This window comes from Poeciliopsis prolifica, unplaced genomic scaffold, assembly GCF_027474105.1.
Source record: "Poeciliopsis prolifica strain line A6 unplaced genomic scaffold, Auburn_PproV2 SCAFFOLD023, whole genome shotgun sequence".
Lineage (NCBI taxonomy): Eukaryota > Metazoa > Chordata > Actinopteri > Cyprinodontiformes > Poeciliidae > Poeciliopsis > Poeciliopsis prolifica.
Window position 1 is genome coordinate 2,114,944 of NW_026562398.1, and position 10,192 is coordinate 2,125,135.

The following is a 10,192-nucleotide window of genomic DNA, read 5'->3' on the forward strand; positions in this document are numbered from 1 at the left end:
CTCCTCCCCAGTTATAATGAGCAATGTGGTCATGTTTCTAAATAAACCTCTGCTTGCATGTCATTTCCGGGGGGACAGTCATTCGGGTTTTCAGTTAGTGCCATATATTTTCCATTTTCGACAAATGGATTGAAATTTTGCTCTGTGAAATTTTATAAAATACCAGGATATAGCTTTTATTTTCTACCCAAGGCTGTTTTAAAATTCTCTCCAATTTTCTTCCTGACTTGTCCTTGGTCTTTATGATGTGTTCTGTTCCCTTATGTTCTCTGAGGCCTTCACATGCCAGACGGATTTATTCTGAGGTTAAACTACACACAGGTGGATCGTATTATTTACTAATTAGATGAACATCTTGGAAACCATATATCCTCTCCCTTCTACTTCCCAGTTATGCATTATACTTTGTGTTGCTTTATCACGTAAAATCCCAATAATATACATTGGTAACTGTGATTGTAACATGAATAACTGAAAAATACGAAAGCATCTGACTACTTTTGCAAGTCACAGTGTGCGAAATAATTATCTCTGTGTATTATCAGGCCGTCATACATTTCATACACATTAACCACTTTTTTTCATCTGTTTGTGCCTTTTAGCATTTTGTTGGTATTTTCAGTATTGATCATGTATAAATATGCCACGATTGAAACACTTTAGTTTATTCAGCTTCTATACGACCCCTTGAGGCTGTTACACAGGCACATGAAATATGACCAAATGACTGTGACTCCTTTATTGTGTGTTTGTGAGACTCAAAGAGAGAGAACAAGCGAAGAGGAGGGAAGGAACATTTTCCGTACCCACACGGGTTTTCTGTTGTTTCTCTTTCCATTTGTCTGGCATCTCTCGAACCTCCTGAGGGACCAGATGGTCTTCACTTCTCATGCACACAGTCTGTCATTTTTTGTTGCACACAGCCAAGAAAAATCCCACTTATACCCAATTAAGACTAGCCTCTCCCCTGGCAAATTAATCGCCTGTGTCAGAGTCTGTGTGCAAGTAATCAGTGGGGGCTGAGCAGAGTTTAGATTTGCAGCTCAGCAAAAAGAACAGAACTGCTAAACAGCTCAAGCAATGGCTCTTGGAATGTGGGTATGAAATAAAAACAGAGAGATATTAGAAAGGCTGATCCAAGAACGGTTTTCATCCACCTAAAATAAAATGAAGCATGGACTCCATCAGCCCAAGTCTCTCAAGGCTCCTACGTAATAGTCCACCTGCTCAGTGTGCACCTGCTCTGGAGGCAGCAGTTTCCTGGGTGAATCAAATGGGAAATACATCAAAGAAATTATAGCTAATCACAGGACAGCGAGCAAGCAGGAGAACTTATGTTTTTAACTGTCAGTCTTTCTTTTGAAACTATTATCTCCGATTATGTGGCCACGGTAAACCAATTTATCACCTAATGGCTGTGCTAGAGCCTCTGAATAAAAAATGACTCGAGTGTCCCCATTTTATTTGAAAAATCAAAGAAAAACTGTTCTCAAAACATCAAGTATAAGGCCACGATGAAGACTCATTATCTATTTACTGAGTAACAGCTTTAGAGACTAAACAATCTAAATACAAATGCATGGGAAAATTTTGGGTGCTTATTAAGAATTTAGCAGAATACATTTGAACATGAAATCAATGATGAGTAACAAATACAGCACCTCCCACACTTTTTTGCAGCCCTGGCAGGATGAGTAAAGGATTTAAAATAAACCTGTCTTTTATTACAATTTCATCATTCCGCTTTGAAACATAAAAAAAATAAAGCCTTTATTTTAAGTAATAATTTTAACAAGATCACTGGTGCTACTTATTTGTAAGCCTGCTGCTCACATTTTGCACCAACCCCCTTTTAAAGATCCGTTTTAAGCAAAGAAGCCTTATTCTTCTCCCACATTTCCTGTGATACAAGCTTGCAGAGAAAGGTACTTATAACCTTTCCTTTTACGACTCACAAGATCATCCAGAGTCCACTCTTATATATCGCTCTACAGATCTTCCTTTGGATTCAGAGCAAAAGTGGAAGTAATGAAATGGTTGATTGTGTCCGGTGAAACATTTCTGTGTAAACTTGACCAAATGATGAGACCCCAGAGACGACTCAGCTTTTGTTTTCTAGTGGAGTCACAGGTTTTTCTATTTAAAATCTCCTGGTAGGTTTTATTTTTATTTTTTTGCAAGTTTGCAAGACCCACATATGGAGCATTAACTTCTGTTAATAATGGGCATGTAACACTTTTCCCACACATCCTTTCTTTATTTAGAGTAACTTTGGAAACAAGCAACCTCAAAACAATCGTCTTGTGAGATTGGATTATTTTTCAATCCCTCCTTCCAGGCCAGTAAAAATATCTCAAATTTAATCTTTGACTACAAAGAATTGATTGGTTAGATACCTCAACTGCAATGTATGTTCAACCTACTAAATTACTTAACCTTTAAATTTCTTAGACGTCTTTCTGTATTTTAGGAAATATAGAAATATGTTTTAGTACTTCAGTTATTATTTGAAATATATTTAAGACAAATTTCGACTATTATTTTTGACTAAGAGTATTGTGGGCAGTGCCGTGGTTTAATTACATGTTAGCATGGTCTGCTGTATTTTTACTCCATTTGATGTGAACAATAGGTTTTACTGACTGTTTAAAAATGTAAGCCGCCTTGACGAAACGTTCTTGCTCTTAAGCGCTGTCTACTCACACATCTGTCCTCACTGTCAAAAGAATTACAGGACTGCATGACCTAATTTTGATGACAAGGTGACACTGCTGCTCTGCGGAAGGCACATTTCAACGTGTGTCTCGTGTGACATGTAAAAGTCCCGGCTCCAAAGGCTCAGGCTTTCTTCTGTCTGAGTTTCATGTCACTTTGGTCCGGCTCCGCCTTTCAGGAAAGCCTTCTTTATCTTGTCAGGGCTCCTGATGTGCTCTTTCACAGACAATTTACTGATGCTGAGTCTAGATTAGCCCTGTTTCATGGCTCCTGGGCCTCAGACTCTCCTATCTCTCCATAAATGTCCAATTATCCAAGTGCAGCCTGAGTGAAACCTTATCTGCTTCCCGTCAGTGACCAGCAGAAGCCTGATGTAACATGGGGTGCATGAAGGCACTCTTCAGTTCTCTTATTTTCCTTCTCTGTTGTATCTTGTACTCTAAAGCTCGCCATGAGGCTTTTATAATTTGCAGCATTTTTCTCCTTTTCTGATCTCAAGAAAACAGGCCAGTTAGTTTTACCAGACCATTTTGACAAACACATTTGAAATGTATTCAGTACTTAGAAAAGGCTTTTTGTGGTCATAGCAACTTCAACACGTCTCCTCCCTTCTGTTCCTCAGGTGGGATGCAGGCCATTCCTTTACCATTCTTCGATCCTGAATGTTCTGGTGGCACATTGTATGCACTTTACAGTCCTTTTGATATGTTTTCACTTCAGGACAGATGGTTGTTTAGGCAACTATAGCATCTTTATTTGCCTCCTGCTTCTTGACTGTTTGTTTGGCATCACTGTCTGTCTAACAAAAATCTAGCCTTGTTTCTTCTTTAGATTAGTTTGGAGATATTTGGTTCAATTTCCCAGTCAATCATTTTTTATTATCATTATTATTTTTTTTTTTATTTCATGAACAATATATTGAAACATAGACCCAAACCACAATCTATCCATCCACACTTATATCCGTTGGGTGGTGGTTTTGTGGTGATATGCAGAAATCATTTTTGGCTTCATCTGACCAGACTATGTACTTTTAGCATTTTACTAATTCATCACAATGTTCAGCATCAAACTTTAAATGCGCTACAACCTGATTTTTCCTTCTTAAGTGGAGTCATCTGTTGTAACAAACCATAAAGGCTCTTGAACCCAAGAGCCATGGGTTCAAGAGCCCACAGCTCTTGAACAACTTTTGATTGTCTTTTTGACAACTCTGTAAAAAATCTTCACAGGACCATCTGGAGTGTTTTGCAATGCAATTGCAAATGTCTTTGCTCTTAACAATCGTGGATTGCTTCTTATGTGGTACCTTACAAATGAGAAATATTTTTTTCTATATATTTGGAGATGCAGGAAGGCTTTCTAACTATAGTAAAAATTCAATTATTTTCTGGGCAAGCTATGCACTTTTATGGTTGTTTGTCCTGCATGTGTTCAATAGTTCTTATTTTAACTCCAATTTATTATACCCAGTTTAATTTATGAGCTAATTTTATAACAATTAGTTCATCAGAAATACAGTTAGGGCCAGAAATATTTGGACAGTGACACAGGTTTTGTTATTTTAGCTGTTGACAAAAATATGTTCAGAAATACAATTTATATATAATATGGGCTGAAAGTGCACACTCCCAGCTGCAATATGAGAGTTTCCACATCCAAATCGGAGAAAGGGTTTAGGAATCATAGCTCTGTAATGCAGAGCCTCCTCTTTTTCAAGGGACCAAAAGTAATTGGACAATGGACTCCAAAGGCTGCAAGTAACTCAGAAGGCCTTTCCCTCGTTAACCTGTAATCAAGTAAGTAGTTAAAAGGTCTGGGGTTGTTTCCAGGTGTGTGGTTTTGCATTTGGAAGCTGTTGCTGTGACCAGACAACATGCGGTCAAAGGAGCTCTCAATTGAGGTGAAGCAGAACATCCTGAGGCTGAAAAAAAGGAAAAAAATCCATCAGAGAGATAGCAGACATGCTTGGAGTAGCAAAATCAACAGTCGGGTACATTGTGAGGAAAAAGGAATTGACTGGTGAGCTTGGGAACTCAAAAAGGCCTGGGCGTCCACGGAAGACAACGGTGGTGGATGATCGCCGCATACTTTCTTTGGTGAAGAAGGACCCGTTCACAACATCAACTGAGGTCCAGAACACTCTCAGAGAAGTAGGTGTATCTGTCTCTAAGTCAACAGTAAAGAGAAGACTCCATGAAAGCAAATACAAAGGGTTCACATGTAGATGCAAACCATTCATCAATTCCAAAAATAGACAGGCCAGAGTTAAATTTGCCCAAAAACACCTCAAGAAGCCAGCCCAGTTCTGGAAAAGTATTCTATGGACAAATGAGACAAAGATCAACCTGTACCAGAATGATGGGAAGAAAAAAGTTTGGAGAAGAAAGGGAACGGCACATGATCCAAGGCACACCACATCCTCTGTAAAACATGGTGGAGGCAACGTGATGGCATGGGCATGCATGGCTTTCAATGGCACTGGGTGACTTGTGTTTATTGATGACATAACAGCAGACAAGAGTAGCCGGATGAATTCTGAAGTGTACCGGGATATACTGTCAGCCCAGATTCAGCCAAATGCTGCAAAGTTGATTGGACGGCGCTTCACAGTACAGATGGATAATGACCCCAAGCATACAGCCAAAGCTACCCAGGAGTTCATGAGAGCAAAAAGGTGGAATATTCTGCAATGGCCAAGTCAATCACCAGATCTTAACCCAATTGAGCATGCATTTTACTTGCTCAAATCCAGACTTCAGACGGAAAGACCCACTAACAAGCAAGACCTGAAGGCTGCGGCTGTAAAGGCCTGGCAAAGCATTAAGAAGGAGGAAACCCAGCGTTTGGTGATGTCCATGGGTTCCAGACTTAAGGCAGCGATTGCCTCCAAAGGATTCGCAACAAAATATTGAGAAAAAACTTTTTTGTTTGGGTTATGTTTATATGTCCAATTACTTTTGAGCTCCTAAAATGTGGAGTGTTTGTAAACAAATGTGTACAATTCCTACATTTTCTATCAGATATTTTTGTTCAACCCTTTAAATTAAACGTTACAATTTGCACTTGAATTCTGTTGTAGAGGTTTCATTTCAAATCCAATGCGGTGGCATGCAGAGCCCAACTCACGAAAATTGTCTTACTGTCCAAATATTTCTGGCCCTAACTGTATATTTCCCAGGAAAATGTTGACGTCTTTAAAACTCATGTCCCCTGGCATCACTGGGTTTGAATTCTTATCTGTTGCTACTCAGAGCTGCACCTTGCCCTGTTTGTAGGCTGATCCCTCTGCCTGTGTCTGCGTACGTGTGTGTGCGTGTGTGTGTGTCTGTGTGTGTTACTGCATTTTTAATCAGCGGAAGAGACCAGGCATCATTCTCATCACATTAGTGTCTCCTGGTATTTATTCCTATCTCGGCATGTTCACCCCTGTGACGAGGGAGCTGGGTGGGAGGAGAGAATACATTTGAAAATTTGCTCATTTGACAGTCATTAGAGAGATGAATTCTGACAGTTCACAATTAGCTCAGTCACCTCCTTTATCTTCACTCATCTGAGACATCACTGGCTGAGGGATTTTCAAGTCTTTTCCCACCCCGTTTCCTCCGTCCTTTTTCTCCACCGTGTGCAAAATTCGAGTTAATGTCAATAATTACTGGAAATGTGCAAGTCTGAATATGTGGGTTTAATCGACTGCTGGGGTATGAATACACCTCTTAAATATTTTCAGCCGAGGAGGAACTCTAATTGTTTTTACATTTTCCCCAAACTTCACCCATCACCGAAATGCATCCATGAAGAAAATATGCACGAGACTGGTGTACACCTTGTAAATATGTTGCAAATCTGTTTTGCCTTGGCTGCACAGAGGATCAAAAACCTGTACTTGTAAGAAAAATAAGCAGCATATTTCTTTTTCTTTTTTTTTTTTTTTTTTCAGGTGAATCAAAGCTCAGGTTGAGAGCACAAACAAAAGCCAGGAGCATTTAAGCCGCGGCATCTCACCATTGGCTTTAACCCGAGCAGGGAGAGATGTCTAAGTGGTGTCTGGCTTTGAAATGTAACCTGAGAGCCGAGTCTTTTATTTCAAGCGGCATAGCAATTGCAATCACACACATCCCACATCCCTTCCACTGTTATTTCCCAACAAAGCAAATTCCTAAAGCAAAGGAAAAGCAAAGTACACAGAGATGAATAAATGATTGACTTACAATCACAAATTTGCACGTCAGGTTGGGGAGAAGGGAAAAAAATGTATTCTCAAAAGGATTCAGAGAGAAAAAAGCTTTAAATTGGTAGGTAGAACCAGCAGCCGTATTATGTGCTTGTGGTAGTACTTCAACTCTTTTAAGTAGGATGCCAAAGGTAAGTGGTAAACATTAAGATTTTTAGAAATTAAACTATTCATATACAGTAGTATTTTCTGTTTTACATTGTGCTTTAAGGGTCATATACTGTTCTTCTTTTAACTAAGACAAACATTTTCTGCATGTGTGTTGCATTTTTAGAAATAATGTAAATTACATTTAGCAACATATAATTGGAGGTAGGTATTAGATATAAATTTCTCATAATAGTTTACAGAAATGTGTCATTCTTCCTAACAGAACTCCTGTTTCTGAAGGTTGCCATTTTAGCCCACTTATTTTCTTAATGATTCAGATTAGAACCATTTGATGGGCACTCCAAAACATTGACTTTGTTTTCCCTAAGCCACTTTGTAAATAACTTGACTGTATGATTTGAGTTGTTGTTTATTTGGAAGAACCATTTGTGCCCAAGCTTTGTCTTTGTGGCTGACATCATGACAGGCTGCTTCAAATAACGTCGTTTTCTGATTACATATTCTATTTTGTCCCTCCAGCCAAACAACACGATGCTGCCACCCCTGAAATGATGGTCGTTATCGCAAAACATGCTTTTTTTTTTGTTTCATCTGTTATCAGATCAGAGGACATGTCTTTGTCCTAAAATGTATCTGTAAACTGAAATCTTGCTTTTTGTGTTGCATTTGGAGGGATGCCTTCTTCATTGACACTTGTTGGACTGTGGATATCGATAACTTCCACAGTCTGTTTTTTTCCTTTTTAGGGTGATTTTAGAGTGATTTGCCCTAAATTGGTCTATTTTTGCAACTATCAAGCTCCTTCCTTCCCCAAATGTTGTGCATATATGTATATATGTGGAAGTTATTCTTTTTTTTTTCCTGCGATCTTGATTGATTTCTTTTGATTTTTCCTTCATACCACAAAAGCAAGCTGTATATGTGGAGTGCATGGTACCTTGAAAAAACAAAAATAGATGTGCATGCATTTAACACAAATACAATATCAGAAGCTGAGACATTAGTCTTTCCCAAATTATTTAAAGGCATAGCAATGTTAGTAAATATTAGATGCCCAACCAGTCCATGACAGGGCATCACAAAGGCATGTAGGACAAACATTGAATTTGGACCCTGGACCCTCTTGCTGCACGGCACACGGTTACCAGCTGTGCTGCTGTGCATCCCAGTCTTTTGTACCTACAATGTAAATATCTGGTTTCAACAGCACTGTTTCAGTGAAGTCAGTTTTTAAGGAAAGTATTACATTTGTTAAGGATGGAGATGTCTCAGAAATACTTCGATCTAGAATGATTCATGGGTCTTTTCCTTCTGAGAATTGATTCCAATTCAGGTTGATTCCACAACTCTGTCACACAACTCCACTCCGAAGTACTTAAATACTGTAAGTCTTTCTCTGGACACTATGCGGTAAAGTCAAAGGGTGATAAATCAATTCAAAGTGTGAATTATAGTCTCGCCATGCAAACTACATTGTGGAGCATTGTGTCTCTCATTTCTCAGGTGGTGGTGGTGGAGTGTGGAGCACTCTCCATTTGATTAAGCTCTAGCCAAAGGCTGCATCAATTATGTATCTTCACAATGGAGTTAATGGACTGCAATAGCAGCTGAAGATGATTTGACTAAATTTCCACATGATGTGGCAAGAAAAATATCACTTCAATAATGTAACCCTCCAGAACAGCTTGTCTGGAATGATAAAAGATCAGGTCTGCTTCCAGCTTATTAAAGATGAGTGGAAACTCTTTTGTTAATTTTCCTGTTAATGAGGGACACATCATGCTGCCTTATGTCCGCCCTCGAGGAAATTGCAGAATCCAACACATTCAGTCCATTTTGCCATGCATGATCCAGTCAATGAAACATTATTGTGCAACACCTGATTGGTGATTTCCCAGGGTGAATCTCTATGTGTTATGGTGTGGAAATATTTTCATCCTGAATGTGAACAAAACACCAAGTGAGACATATTATATTAATTAATTAGTTAAATATTGATGTTTTAACATCTTGTTCTCTTGTTTATTATGACAACTAATTATTATATTTCAGGTTAGAATATTACATTCAACCAATAAAAAATATTTTTGAAAGCAGAAATGTGGTGTTACTGAAAAATATGTTTAATACTTGTTTAAAGATCATCTTAAAAAAAGGTTTTAATCTGATAAAACTCATCAGGAGTAAATTCTACTTTACTGAATTTGTAACTCAGTAAATTAGAAATATATTCTATTATGTAGATTTAAAGGGGAACAAGGTTTGAGCAAACCATATTTCCATCATGGGAGAAGAAATGGATATGATGGAGAGTCATCTCATATACATCATCATTCACCTGGACAACAAACTGAACTGCAGATGCAACATTGATGATGTTCACAAGAAGGGACAGAGCTGATTTTGCTTCTTGATTAAGCTCAGGTCCTTAAACGTTTGCAACAAGATGCTGCATCTATTCTGTAAGTCTGTTGTGGAGAGTGAAACACCTTTGGCCACCATCTGTTGGCAGAAGTCAGACAGTTAAGAAGACTATACAGCCTAAATGTTGACTTCCCTGGAACATCTGGACAGCATTGTGCAAAAAAGCATTCTTTAAATAATCAAGAAAATTACCAACAATTGCATGTAGCCTCCCTGAGTTTGAGGGACATTTTGCACAAGAAAAGGACAAAACATTTTATCTGTGGATGTAATAAGTTTGTAAAAACATTTGACAAATACCAAAATAGATAAATAAACGCTTTTAGATTTCTATTGGTAAAACATTAAAAAGCATTTGACATATCCTCTTGACTGGCTATATTTTGTTTTCTTTTATGTTGGCCTATCACATCAAATTCCAATAAAGTATTACTGTGGTTGTAAAATGAGGAAATAAAAATATAAGCTAAGATTCAAATAAAGATAAGTTATGATTAAAAAAACATTTCCTTTAGCACAAGTGATCAATCTTGTTTTCACAAATACAGTGAAACTTTTTTAACTTTCAGAATCCTATAGAAATAATGTTTCAGACCAGGAAGCACTCGTTCTTTGAAGCAAAACATGAGGAAAAGATTGCTGCATAGTGACGTACCGGTGTGGGGTTTGTTTGTACATTCTGGATTTGAAGGAAAGTCTCTGTTCAGC